The sequence below is a fragment of the Gigantopelta aegis genome, unplaced genomic scaffold (genome assembly GCF_016097555.1).
Source record: "Gigantopelta aegis isolate Gae_Host unplaced genomic scaffold, Gae_host_genome scaffold72, whole genome shotgun sequence".
NCBI lineage: Eukaryota > Metazoa > Mollusca > Gastropoda > Neomphalida > Peltospiridae > Gigantopelta > Gigantopelta aegis.
In genome coordinates, this window is record NW_024537379.1 from 535465 (window position 1) to 549249 (window position 13785).

The window sequence follows — 13785 nt, forward strand, 5'->3', positions numbered from 1 at the left end:
CGAAATTTACTATTTGCGGAATAGCGGAATAGCATAAATTTCGACCCCTGATAACTGGTTCAACAAAGGCCATGGTTTGTGCTATTCTCCCTGTGGGAAGCGCAAATAAAAGATCCCTTGCTGCCTGTGTGACAGCGGGTTTCCTCTAAAACACCGTGTCAGAATGACCATATGTTTGACGTCCAATAGCCGATGATAAGATACAAAATCAATGTGCTCTAGTGGCGTCGTTAAATAAAACAAACTTTATTATTATTAATTTGTTCTGTGTCGTTAAAGATTCATCCGTTCATCCACCGCACGTAATAACGCACCTATCTATTATTCAGTTGTAAGTCATGTTGTTTTGAAGACGTTCCAATCTCAGCGTCGCCTTCTGTAGACACCTTCCCAACAATCCCCCAATTTAAAGCGATTTGTCGTTCTTAAGAGCGGATCTTCCCGGACAGTTCCATCTTAATATTTCTCCGCCTTTCAGAGGTTTAATATCTGAGTTATGGCCACCTCTTTGCGCTCCGTCTCATCCAGCATTGCGTTCACGAACGAGGAGATAAAAAAGGACTTCATTCTGTGACTCTCATTGAAAGGTAATCAATTGGTGCATTCACGTCAGCACGTTGAATATCTCTCTTATTAACGGTCAGACAATATGACAACCGCCGATATAAAACATCCCGCGCGAAGCGATCCCTCCGCCAATCCAGATCGTCTGTTTATGGCGCTCCAAGGTCAAAGGTCACTAATCAATCAACTCTCTCTCTTCATTGGATGATACTGATTTGATTTCTAGCGGTGTTAAAATCAGAGCGATTGGACGTTCGGTTATAACTTCGCCAAGACGTCCTGTTATCGGCAAAAACAATCTGCTTCGTGTCTGAATTGCCCTAGCACTTTACTTTCGCTCTCTGTCAGTTTCTCTCTTTCTCTCTCCACCGAGAACCGACGAAGCGTTGTGAGCTGTTTGTGGAAGGAAAACTACTTTCGTTTAACGAACAAGCGCTGTTCATGAATTGTTTATAGCGTTGGCGAACTTGCCTCCCAGGAGTTTAGTGTTCTTCCTATCGATTGTGGTGGATTTACGTTTACTTTGCAAACCTGAAGGTAAATAATTTCTTACCGTCTCCTCACGGAGATTGATCAAAGATAAGTAAGTGTTTTGATAAATCAATTTGTCACCTTATTAAACGCGCCTCGTCTGCTATTCAACAATGTGTTTCAATAGCAATTATGGAACTTAAACAACGTTAGCACAGTTTCATGGAATATTAATATGTGTAGTTAATGCAAGGGTGAAGCCATATATATTTTACGGAGGGGATTAAGGACGCCATGTCACGCTGACTAACTCATATAAAGGAAAGGTCAACAAGAGTTTGGAATTCGTGAAATAATAAGTAATCTTATTAAAAGCGATTTTACACAAATTAAAATTAATTTTCACTGCGCATTGCTACGCGTGCTGCAACCTCACCGTGGTGCAGGGATGTAACATTATTTTTGAGAATGGCCAATATAGCACAAAATTAAAAATTGAGTAAAAGTCAGTATCTATCTGTAATATTGTATTTGTATTTTTGCACAGTTCTTTACACTGTTTTTATTTATATCTTGAATTTTTATATTGATGTTGATCATCACCCTATTTGTTTGCATTACCATAGTTTGACACCCAATAGCCGATGTATTTTTCGTGCTGGGGTGTCGTTAAACATTCATTCATTCATTCATTCCAGTGGTGTGTTTTCTTTTGGGTTTGCTTCAGGGATTTAACTATCATCATAATGTTCACAATTTAAATTTAAAGTTTTAAGCACAAAGATACTATTGAAAATTGACTGGATTTAGATAATAGCTGTTTTTGTAGCACTGTAAATCATCTTTGTTTTATTATTTCGGATGCATCTGTTAGTTTATGTTTTATATTTGTATGGTTGTTTGTTTTGTTTTTATAAGTTATTATAAGACCTACAATTGTGTTCCCAAAAACCCCACCTTATCTAGGAAAAGGGCCGACCCTATTTTAGAATTAAACATATTAAGAAGTAAGTAGTAAGTGTACAGACATGTAACATGCTATCTTAAAGTAGTAAAACAACAACAACAAACGGGGCGGGATTTAGCTCAGTCGGTTGTGTGTTTGCTTAAGGTGCTTGCGTCACAGGATCGAAGCACCTCGGTGGATCCATTCAGCTGATTGATTTGTTTTCTCGTTCCAACCAGTGCACCGCAACTGGTCAAAGGCCGTGGTATGTGCTTTATTATTTGTGGGAAAGTGCCAATAGACTCTATTAGAAACATACTTATCTGCCCTTGTTTTACAGAGCGCTAAGCGGCCCCAATTAGCCACTAAATTATTTCCGGCGCGTCTACGCTCCAGTCGCTTGCAACAAAGGCCCTTTGTTAATACTGAATTGAGGAGTAGTTGTCCACTTGTTCTTTTATTTTTTGTCTTTAATAAAGTTTTCTATTACTATTATTGTTTGTCAGATTGTGTGCAATCTGCTTCTTTTACAGAAAAGCAAATGTACAATATGTTTTGTGCTCAACAGAAATACTTACGAACACGTCTTGGGGTGGGGGGGGGGGGAAGGGACCAAGAACAATGGCTCATTGATGATTGACTCGTTAATACGGCACCTTAATAAAGTTTTGATATTTGCAAGTGATATGCATGTGTTTCTGTACATTAATTTGACTAAATGACTAGCTGCGATTTTTTGTACCGCTAGCTGCATTATTAACTACGACTATGCAGTGTCATTGTCAGACGGACATAGTGTAACGGACACAATTTCATATGTAATTTAATAGTTACGATCAACTATCTACCTGCAATTATTAATATTATGCACAACCATTAAGCATTCCACAGTATTTTGCTTTATAATAGTGTAAAAGTGTGTGTATATAAAAGTGTGGGGCCCCTCCCCACACTTTTTGGCACCTTCCTGCGCCACTAAAATCTCTCTCTCTCTCTCTCTCTCTCTCTCTCTCTCTCTCTCTCTCTCTCTCTCTCTCTCTCTCTCTCTCTCTCTCTCTCTCTCTCTCTCTCTCTCTCTCTCTCTCTCTCTCTCTGTGTGTGTGTGTGTGTGTGTGTGTTGTGTGTGTGTGTGCGCGCGCGCGCGCATACGCCACTGGTATATGTACATAGATTAAAAAAATAAAAAATTCAAATGTGCATTTTGTAGGTTATTGTTTATTTGGGGGCAGATTTGTTGTTGTTACTGGGGTTTTCTTTGGGCGGAGGTAAAATTGTTGAGGGGGGTCTTTTTAAAATATTAGGGTTTTTTTGTTTTGCCTGCCACTTACGCTTATAATCATGTATATAGAACAATGTCTTCATTTTAACATTTAACCTTGAAAAATCGGCATGCAAGATTAACATAAATATGTTTACACAGATATTTTGATGTAAACAAAACAAGTACTCTTACTACAGGTAGATGTTTTTTAGGTTAAATTATATATTTAGCTGTTATTACAACAAAATTTACACTTTATAATGCAATGTATATAGGCCTAATTAATTTACAGCAAACGGAATATTTAGTCAAACAGGCAAGGAATTGTATAGAGGAAGTCTAGACTGGCTAGTGGTGTTTTTAGTGGAGGGGTCGGGTCATGCGTCCCCAGAAATACACTGAAAAAAACTACAACCCCCCCCCCCCCCCCCCCCATAATATAGCATGTGGGGAAGAGGACTGTTCTGATCGGTATATTACATATATTCCGTCCCATCCTCCTTCAAAAATGTTTTGTTGTTTTTGTAAATAATTTAAGTTTGGTTTGACGTAAAAATAAAAATAAAAGTTTTTTGGAAATAACAAAAATATACTATTTTTTGTGTGTAATTTAGAAAGCCAGCGGCTCAGAAATAAATAACTTGTAGTAAATTCCATAGCATGAAAAAATGCGTTCCCCGTGGGACGCACTATAAACATAATTATTTTTCTATTATCTATATGTGTTATTATCACACACAATTCTTTAAAACTGCAGGTGTGTTTGTATGTTTAAATGAAATTATGATAATTAATGTGAGGCGAGATTCCATGCAAGAAAACCAAAACTATCAGGGTATGTGACAGCTTGCTAGATTCATATCCTATATTTAACACGGTCAGTTATAACACAACGCAATTTCATCAACTTAATTTTACCTGTATCATTCTTTAGTTTTAAAGCATAGGTGGGGACATTTATGATACCAAGGACTGGCATGTATAACTCTCAGCTGAAGATTCACAAACAACTATGGCCAACGGCCATCTTTAAAGTAATCGGAACGCGCCGGAAGTGGTTAGTGGTTAGGGGACGTAACTCTGCCTATTTTTTCTCGCGAATTTATAATAGAGGCAATAAAAGATCCCTTGCTGCATTAGGAAAAATGTAGCGGGTTTCCTCTGATGCGCAGTCTGTTTAGATATCGATCCCTTTCTGTGGCTCCATTGCGCTATTTCTCGTTCCAGCCAGTGCTCCACAACTGGTGTGACAAAGGCCGTGGTATGTACTATCCTGTCTGTGTGATGGTGCAGATAAAAGTATCCCATGAAGTGGTTTCCTCCCTCAATATCTGTGTGGTCCTTAACCATATGTCTGATGCCATATAACCGTAAATAAAATGTGTTGAGTGCGTCGTTAAATAAACCATGTCCTTCCTTCCTCTGATGACTACACGTACTTGTGAGAATTACCTTGTGTTTGATACAATAGTAATAGCTGATGACTACACGTACTTGTGAGAATTACCTTGTGTTTGATACAATAGTAATAGCTGATGACTACACGTACTTGTGAGAATTACCTTGTGTTTGATACAATAGTAATAGCTGATGACTACACGTACTTGTGAGAATTACCTTGTGTTTGATACAATAGTAATAGCTGATGACTACACGTACTTGTGAGAATTACCTTGTGTTTGATACAATAGTAATAGCTGATGACTACACGTACTTGTGAGAATTACCTTGTGTTTGATACAATAGTAATAGCTGATGACTACACGTACTTGTGAGAATTACCTTGTGTTTGACATAATAGTAATAGCTGATGACTACACGTACTTGTGAGAATTACCTTGTGTTTGACATAATAGTAATAGCTGATGACTACACGTACTTGTGAGAATTACCTTGTGTTTGATACAATAGTAATAGCTGATGACTACACGTACTTGTGAGAATTACCTTGTGTTTGACATAATAGTAATAGCTGATGACTACACGTACTTGTGAGAATTACCTTGTGTTTGATACAATAGTAATAGCTGATGACTACACGTACTTGTGAGAATTACCTTGTGTTTGATACAATAGTAATAGCTGATGACTACACGTACTTGTGAGAATTACCTTGTGTTTGATACAATAGTAATAGCTGATGACTACACGTACTTGTGAGAATTACCTTGTGTTTGATACAATAGTAATAGCTGATGACTACACGTACTTGTGAGAATTACCTTGTGTTTGATACAATAGTAATAGCTGATGACTACACGTACTTGTGAGAATTACCTTGTGTTTGACACAATAATAATAGCTGATGACTACACGTACTTGTGAGAATTACCTTGTGTTTGACACAATAATAATAGCTGATGACTACACGTACTTGTGAGAATTACCTTGTGTTTGATACAATAGTAATAGCTGATGACTACACGTACTTGTGAGAATTACCTTGTGTTTGACACAATAATAATAGCTGATGACTACACGTACTTGTGAGAATTACCTTGTGTTTGACATAATAGTAATAGCTGATGACTACACGTACTTGTGAGAATTACCTTGTGTTTGATACAATAGTAATAGCTGATGACTACACGTACTTGTGAGAATTACCTTGTGTTTGACACAATAATAATAGCTGATGACTAATTAAGCAATGTGTTCTAGTGGTGTCGTTAAAGAAAATAAACAATTGTTTTAGTCGTCTGATATGCTACATTTATTGTGTACGAAGCAAGAATGATAGTCGGTATTAGCGGCAATTGAGTGTCAGGGCTCGAAACTCGCCATAAATATGGTGGCCCCCAAAATAATAATGGATGTTGGCAAATTAAGATAAGCGAACCATGAACCACAAGCAAGATTTTACTGAGGAATAAATATATGCAATACAAATATTAATAGTGGTTCTAATGTTATAGCTCTAAAGAAGACCGCCCAAATAATATTATTTCGGCAACTAACGCCATTATTGTTTAATATTTAAGTCGCCCGTTTCGAGTCCTGAGTGTCAATTCAAATATTCTCCTATACTAAACTTGACCTTATTTTACTGAATTAAGAGTTAGATTATTCAAGTACTTTTAATACAAAAATGGAATCTGGACCATTTTAGTGATTGCAAAATAATAAATAAAATGAATGGCTAAAATGCTAGGCACAGACTATTAACTGCCAGCACAAAGTTGACCAACTTTCTGCTCTCGTGACTTCTACGACTGTCCAGTGGCTAGTCTGAGCGCTCTTACAACTCGATTCTCATCGTATACAACTTTTACGGCTGTCCAGTGGCTAGTCTGAGTGCTCTTACAACTCGATTCTCATCGTATACAACTTCTACGGCCGATTAGTTGTTAATCTGAACGCTCCCGTCTACGTAGGGAGTTGGGGAAATTAAAACGCAACGGTCTAGTTGGCCAACTTCGTCGTGTCAATTGACAGTGTGAGACCAGCATAAAATAAAATACTTCAGCTCTGCACTAATTATTACATAATTCTTTTCTTTTAACTCATTAATATATTACATAAAAATGATTCACGTTCCATTTTTTTGTTGGTGTTTTAAATATTCTATCATTGTTGTTTTTTTGAAAGTAAGAATCCAATGTAGTGTCCGTAGACGAAACACATCCGTAAAAATGTATCGCTTGACATATTTAAGGGATTTACAATAATAAACATTCTACAATTAAGTACCACATGGAAAACGGGTATTTTGTTTTTGAGAGGTGGCGCCCAAATGCATATGTGAATGATGTTATTTATTGTAATATATATATATATATATATATATATATATATATATATATATATATATATATATATATATATATATATATATATATATATATATAAATATATTTATATATTATTTATTTATTTATTATTTAGATTATCCATTTCCGTACATTCGAAAAGTTTCTGGTTATCCTGGTGTGTTTAATATCACAAAATGCTTTTTTAATATTATAAAAATGCGCGTGCGTCTGAGAAATAACGGTTATGGAGTCCAGTTTTAGTCTATTTTAAATGCTATTTCACCGTTACAACGACACAGACTCTTGTTTCGCTATCTTATATCATCATTCAAATGTGTTACAGGTTTGTAGATTAACTCATTTTAGTGTCCATTTTTACGTGTTAAATCTAGGGTCTGCGCTTTTAAGCAATTCTTGTGTAGCAGAGAAAAACATTGCTTCCTCTCGTATCATGTTTATGTTCACACGTTTCCCCCCGTCACAAGTCTGTAGTTCCAATTGTAAAGCGCCACGTTATGGAAAGGGTCCTTAGGAATATGCGCCTTTAATGTAACAGTTATATCGCCACACTAATAAGCCACGCCTTCAATGTAACAGTTATATCGCCACACTAAGAAACCACGTCACGGAAAGAGTCCATAGGAATATGCGCCTTCAATGTAACAGTTATATCGCCACACTAAGAAACCACGTCAGGGAACGGGTCCATAGGAATATGCGCCTTCAATGTAACAGTTATATCGCCACACTAAGAAACCACGCCACGGAAAGAGTCCATAGGAATATGCGCCTTCAGTGTAACAGTTATATCGCCACACTAAGAAACCACGTCACGGAAAGAGTCCATAGGAATATGCGCCTTCAATGTAACAGTTATATCGCCACACTAAGAAACCACGTCACGGAAAGAGTTCATAGGAATATGCGCCTTCAATGTAACAGTTATATCGCCACACTAAGAAATCACTTCACGGAAAGAGTCCATAGGAATATGCGCCTTCAATGTAACAGTAATAATCGCCACACTAAGAAACCACGTCATGGAAAGAGTCCGTAGGCATATGCACCTTTCATGCAACAATTATATCGCCACACTAAGAAACCACGTCATGGAATGAGTCCATAGGAATATGCGCCTTCAGTGTAAGAGTTATATCGCCACACTAAGAAACCACTTTATGGAAAGAGTTCATAGGAATATGCGCCTTTAATGTAACAGTTATATCGCCACACTAAGAAACCACGTCATGGAAAGAGTCCGTAGGCATATGCACCTTTCATGCAACAATTATATCGCCACACTAAGAAACCACGTCATGGAAAGAGTCCATAGGAAAATGCGCCTTCAGTGTAACAGTTATATCGCCACACTAAGAAACCACTTGATGGAGAGTCCATAGGAATATGCGCCTTCAATGTAACAGTTATATCGCCACATTAAGAAACCACGTTATGGAAAGAGTCCATAGGAATATGTGCCTTTAATGTAACAGTTATATCGCCACATTAAGAAACCACGCCTTTCATGTAACAGTTATATCGCCACATTAAGAAACCACGTCATGGAAAGAGTCCATAGGAATATGCGCCTTCAATGTAACAGTTATATCGCCGCTTTAGGAACAAATATGAATGATATATTGAGATAAAGTAGCACTAAATGAAATAACTTCCGGCTGGGTCAAAGTTCGAGGTGCACCGAACTTTTGATAGAGAAGTTAACACCACAAGTGTTGTGAATGGTTATAAATGTGAGTGTGTTGGTTGTAAAAGAAACAGTTTCATCTGGGCTAAAACTGTATACAATTTTATTTCATCTACTACCACTGTGTCAAGTAGCTGTGTGCGTGGAACATGTATGGGGTACCTGTGAAAAAGCAAAACTCAGGGTGATGTAAAAACATCTGGTTATACCGAAAATGAGCAATGAAAGATACCATTTTCTTCAGTTAATATTTTGAGGTAGGGGTTGTAGTACTGATATTTATGGGTCAAAGTTTGGTTGATATATTGCATATAGTGATTTTAAGCACATACGTTAACATGGTCGCCTATGGGATTTTATTTGGTATAGTACAACCATAAAACACAGCCGCGGGTTCACGTCATTAAATCTCCTCTTGTCAACGACCGTGTATGTGGGACTAATGACGACTTGAACGACGCATGGGATTATGTACCAAATACAGGATCTTACTTAGGATTCCGGCCGTAGGACAAACATGTCCTACTCTATCTCGTAAATAACGATACAAATATGGTGTGTGTACCCTTAAAGATTGTGTCCTAAACTCTAGAGATTTTTGCGCACACACACTCCTCACCATTTTAGATATCGCTCCTAGGGGCCTAGAATAATTTTCATCTTTTTGCAAATCTCATGATTTTGTCGTCGTGAAAGTATCAATAGGCGGGGAAACGAACGAAAGAACAAACGAAAAAAAACCGGAAGAAAAAAGGGTTGGTTTTGTTTAACGATGCTATTAGAGCAAATTGATCAATCATCGGCTGTTGGCTGTCAAACATTCGATAATTGGTCAGAAAGAAATGTTTTTTATTTAACGATGCACTCAACACATTTTATTTACGGTTATATGGCGTCAGACATATGGTTAAGGACCACACAGATTTTGAAAGGAAACCCGCTGTCGCCACTACATGGGCTACTCTTTCTGATTAGCAGCAAGGGATCCTTTATTTGCGTTTTCCACAGGCAGGATAGCCCAAACCATGGCCTTTGTTGAACCAGTTATGGATCACTCGTCGGTGCAAGTGGTTTACACCTACCCATTGAGCCTTGCGGAGCACTCATTCAGGGTTTGGAGTCGGTATCTGGATTAAAAATCCCATGCCTCGACTGGGATCCGAACCCAGTACCTACCAGCCTGTAGACCGATGGCCTAACCACGACGCCACCAAGGCCGGTATAATTCGTCAGAGGAAACCGACTTCAATTTGTTTTCACTTGGCAGCAAGGGATATTTTAAATGCACTTTCCCTTAACAGGACAACACTTATGACGGCCTTTGATACACCAGTCGCGGGGCACTAGATGGGAAAATTCCAGTAAATCCATTATAACAAGCAAATAACAAAACAAAACAGATAAATAGACAGTCAACAGACAGACACAGACGGACAAATTCCCGCGATTTTATAATGTACTGAATTTGATCGCAGATAATAATTTTGAATGTGTATTCTATTGGGGGGTGGGGTGGGGGGATGGGGGTGGCGGCGCAACCTACACTATGCATGTATGTGCGTGTAGGTGTGTATGTATGTCTGTCTGTCTGCCTGTCTGTATGTATCCATCTATGAATATCTATATATTGTATGTATGTCGATGTTACCGATTACATACTCAGATATTAACGCACTAGCGCAGGGGATAATTAAATCCTTTATGGCCTCACAAAGTGTCACTCACACGTATGTATGTGTGTATGTATGTGTGTATGTATGCATGCATGTATGTAAAGTAAAAAAAGTAAAGTCTGTTTTATTTAACGACGCCACTAGAGCAAATTGATTTTTTTATCTTATCATCGGCTATTGGACGTCAAACATATGGTTATTCTGACACTGTTTTTTTAGAGGAAACCCGCTGTCGCCACATAGGCTACTCTTTTATGACAGGCAGCAAGGGATCTTTTATTTGCGCTTCCCACAGGCAGATAGCACAAACCATGGCCTTTGTTGAACCAGTTATGGATCACTGGTCGGAGCATGTGGTTTACATCTAACCACTGAGCCTTGCGGAACACTCACTCAGGGTTTGGAGTCGGTATCTGGATTTAAAATCCCATGCCTCGACTGGGATCCGAACCCAGTACCTACCAGCCTGTAGACCGATGGCCTAACTACGACGCCACCGAGGCCGGTCTGCATGTATGTATGTATGTACGTATGTATGTATGTATGTATGTATGTACGTATGTATGTTACCATTACCAATATTTATTTACATGCTCCTATACAACTAGAGTTTCGAGCACGTCTTTCCCGGGCCCGATCTCTGGATAGCCAGTAATTTGGTCCGGGACAGAAATATAGGACAATTTTGAACTTTAAATGCCAAAAATAAAACAAGGGACATTAATAATTTATTTGCGCAATCCTAATATTTAGAACTCTGCCTACTTCTATTAAAAAATTTATAAATTCAGGCGCTTTGTTGATTGGACTGTCTAAATAAAATCAATATAATTATTTAACCTTAAGCCCTCTAATGGTTGGGGAGAAGGTGGTTAGTAGGAAAGGTTGGGGTTCCAGTCACAGGAATGACTTAGTGTTAGTTAATAAGAGTGGCAACACTCATATTAGTAACCTTGGTGTGGCCAGCCTTGTATATATGTATATTTTATAAAATGTAATAGGTTTGAGTGGTAGGAGGGCATGGCCCCTGTCAAACCCCCCCCCCCCCCCCCCCCCCCCCCCCCCCCCCCCCCCCCCCCCCCCCCCCCCCGGTTTCGCCGCTGTGTGTATTGCATGCGTAGATCGTACAAGCAGACACTGTAGGCGGTCTGTACAGTGGATCTGGTCTCGTGAATGGCACTGCGCCTCGTTATTGAAATATACTGAGAAACACACGAAACACCATATCTTAGTTCGACACTGTAGGCGGTCTGTACAGTGGATCTGGTCTCGTGAAGGGCACTGCGCCTCGTTACTGAAATATACTGAGAAACACACGAAACACCATATCTTAGTTCGACACTGTAGGCGGTCTGTACAGTGGATCTGGTCTCGTGAAGGGCACTGCGCCTCGTTACTGAAATATACTGAGAAACAGATACTAAATATTGTGTATTCTGTTTGGAGATGTTGACAAAAGTTGACTCAAGTGTAGTAAATGCTAGTAATTTGACTTACATTTGTTTTTGTTATCCATTATTTGTTTAATCATAGTTATGTATGCGATGAACTGTACAAACTATCATTGAACTCATTGGTTATTGTATTTAGTGAATTCACGAAAACACTGAATAGTTTAGGGATTGCATGAAATCCCTGACCAAAACAGGGTTTTCACGAAATTACTGAAATGTTCAGGGACTTCACGAAATCCCTGGTTTCACAATCTTACTGTAAGATATATTATATTATATTTATATTTATATTATATTATATTATATTATATTATATTATATTATATTATATTATATTATATTATATTATATTATATTATATTATAATGTTATATTATATTATATTATATGCAATTCCGTTTTTGTTTAGTATACTTCCAGCAATTATAAAAACAAATTACTGTTAATTTATACACATTATTTCCGGCAAAAAATAAAAGAAACTCCACACAATAAAATACAAAACAGAACCCCCCCCCCCCCCCCCCCCGAATAAAACAACAACAAAACAAACAAAAACAACAAACATCAAAAAAAGGGTAAAAAGATCCCTCAAAACAACAAACAAAAACAAAGAACAAAACAAAATAAACAAATACAACCAAAACCACAACAATAAAACAAAACAAACAAACAAAAATGCAAGTCATTATAGAAAAGGTATTCACTACAGAATAGTAATAATTGAATAATAATTTTAAAAATCCCAACACCTATTGCACAATTAAAAAAAAATCACATCTCTGTACAAATCATTCCATATCGGGGAGACACAATCATTTTCAAACGTTCATGGATTGCTAGCGATTATGAAAATAGAAAACATATTATCGAACTTAAATCGTAAGAAATCAATAGCAAGTTACACGCTGTCGTCTTGCTATTTTACTGGACTTATTGGATTCTGTGATGTTCTTAGGTTCTAGTAATACTAGATTTCCAGATAAGTATCTTAACAGCAAAAAAAAACGAGGCTAATACGTGCTAAATGTGGACACTTTATATGTATGGTTGTGTAATTAATATTTGCAGAGCCTATTTAAAGCTATTCCATGTAATAAGTGTTTAATGTCTAAATGATATATGAATGGAAGCTATTTAAGTGATAAAGTAGCATAAGACTTGACACGTTCTACTACTAGTACCGTTGTGTACAAATCATTTTACTGACATATTTTGATTTTGGGACAACACAATATAGGCGTATATAGCATACAAGGTTTTTGTTTTGTGTTTGTGTCGGGTGGTGTGAGCAGGATTGCCTTAAAACAGAACATTTTGAAGACAAGATGGAATGAATGAATGAATGAATGAATGAATGTTTAACGACACCCCAGCACAAAAAATACGCCGGTTATTGGGTGTCAAACTATGGTAATGCAAAGAAATAAAGTGATGATCAACATCAATATAAAAATTCAAGATTTAAATAAAAGATTTAAATAAAAACAGTGTAAAGAACTGCAAAAATACAAATATCACAGATAGATACTGATTTTTACTCAAAAAGTGTGCTGTATTGGCCATTCTCAAAGAGGATGTTACACCCCTGCACCACGGTGAGGTTACAGCACGCACAGGGGAGGACAAGATCGAATGCAATAACGTTGGTATGCATGTGACAGGTGTCTATGATACTTCAATGTTATTTTTTCCGGAAATCAAAACATCCTAGACAGATTTATTACAAATTATCCTCGGCCCATAAGGGTACTAAACGGAAGGGGGTGGGGGGTGGGGGAGGGGAGGCTAGTACTGAAGCAAATACACAAATTCGGACGAACACGATAGAGATATTCGAGCAAAAACGATAGAGATATTCGGGCAAAATGTGGTAACCTGAGACCTTTTCACGATGTATTTCCATCATTCTACCATCAAAATTAGTTGTAATTCATAAACAAATGCTTAGCGATTCGT

The 13785-nt window shown here is 37.6% G+C and overlaps 1 protein-coding gene across 1 annotated transcript in view; it reads left to right on the forward strand.

Annotated features, from left to right (window-relative positions):
- The first annotated feature begins 846 nt into the window (after positions 1-846).
- The window catches only part of LOC121367252 (proton-associated sugar transporter A-like), a 44890-nt gene continuing 31951 nt past the window's right edge, over positions 847-13785 (forward strand). Inside the window, exon 1 of the mRNA XM_041491362.1 lies at positions 847-1101. The gene's annotated coding sequence lies outside the window, so the exon portion shown is untranslated. The remainder of the gene's footprint in view (positions 1102-13785) is intronic.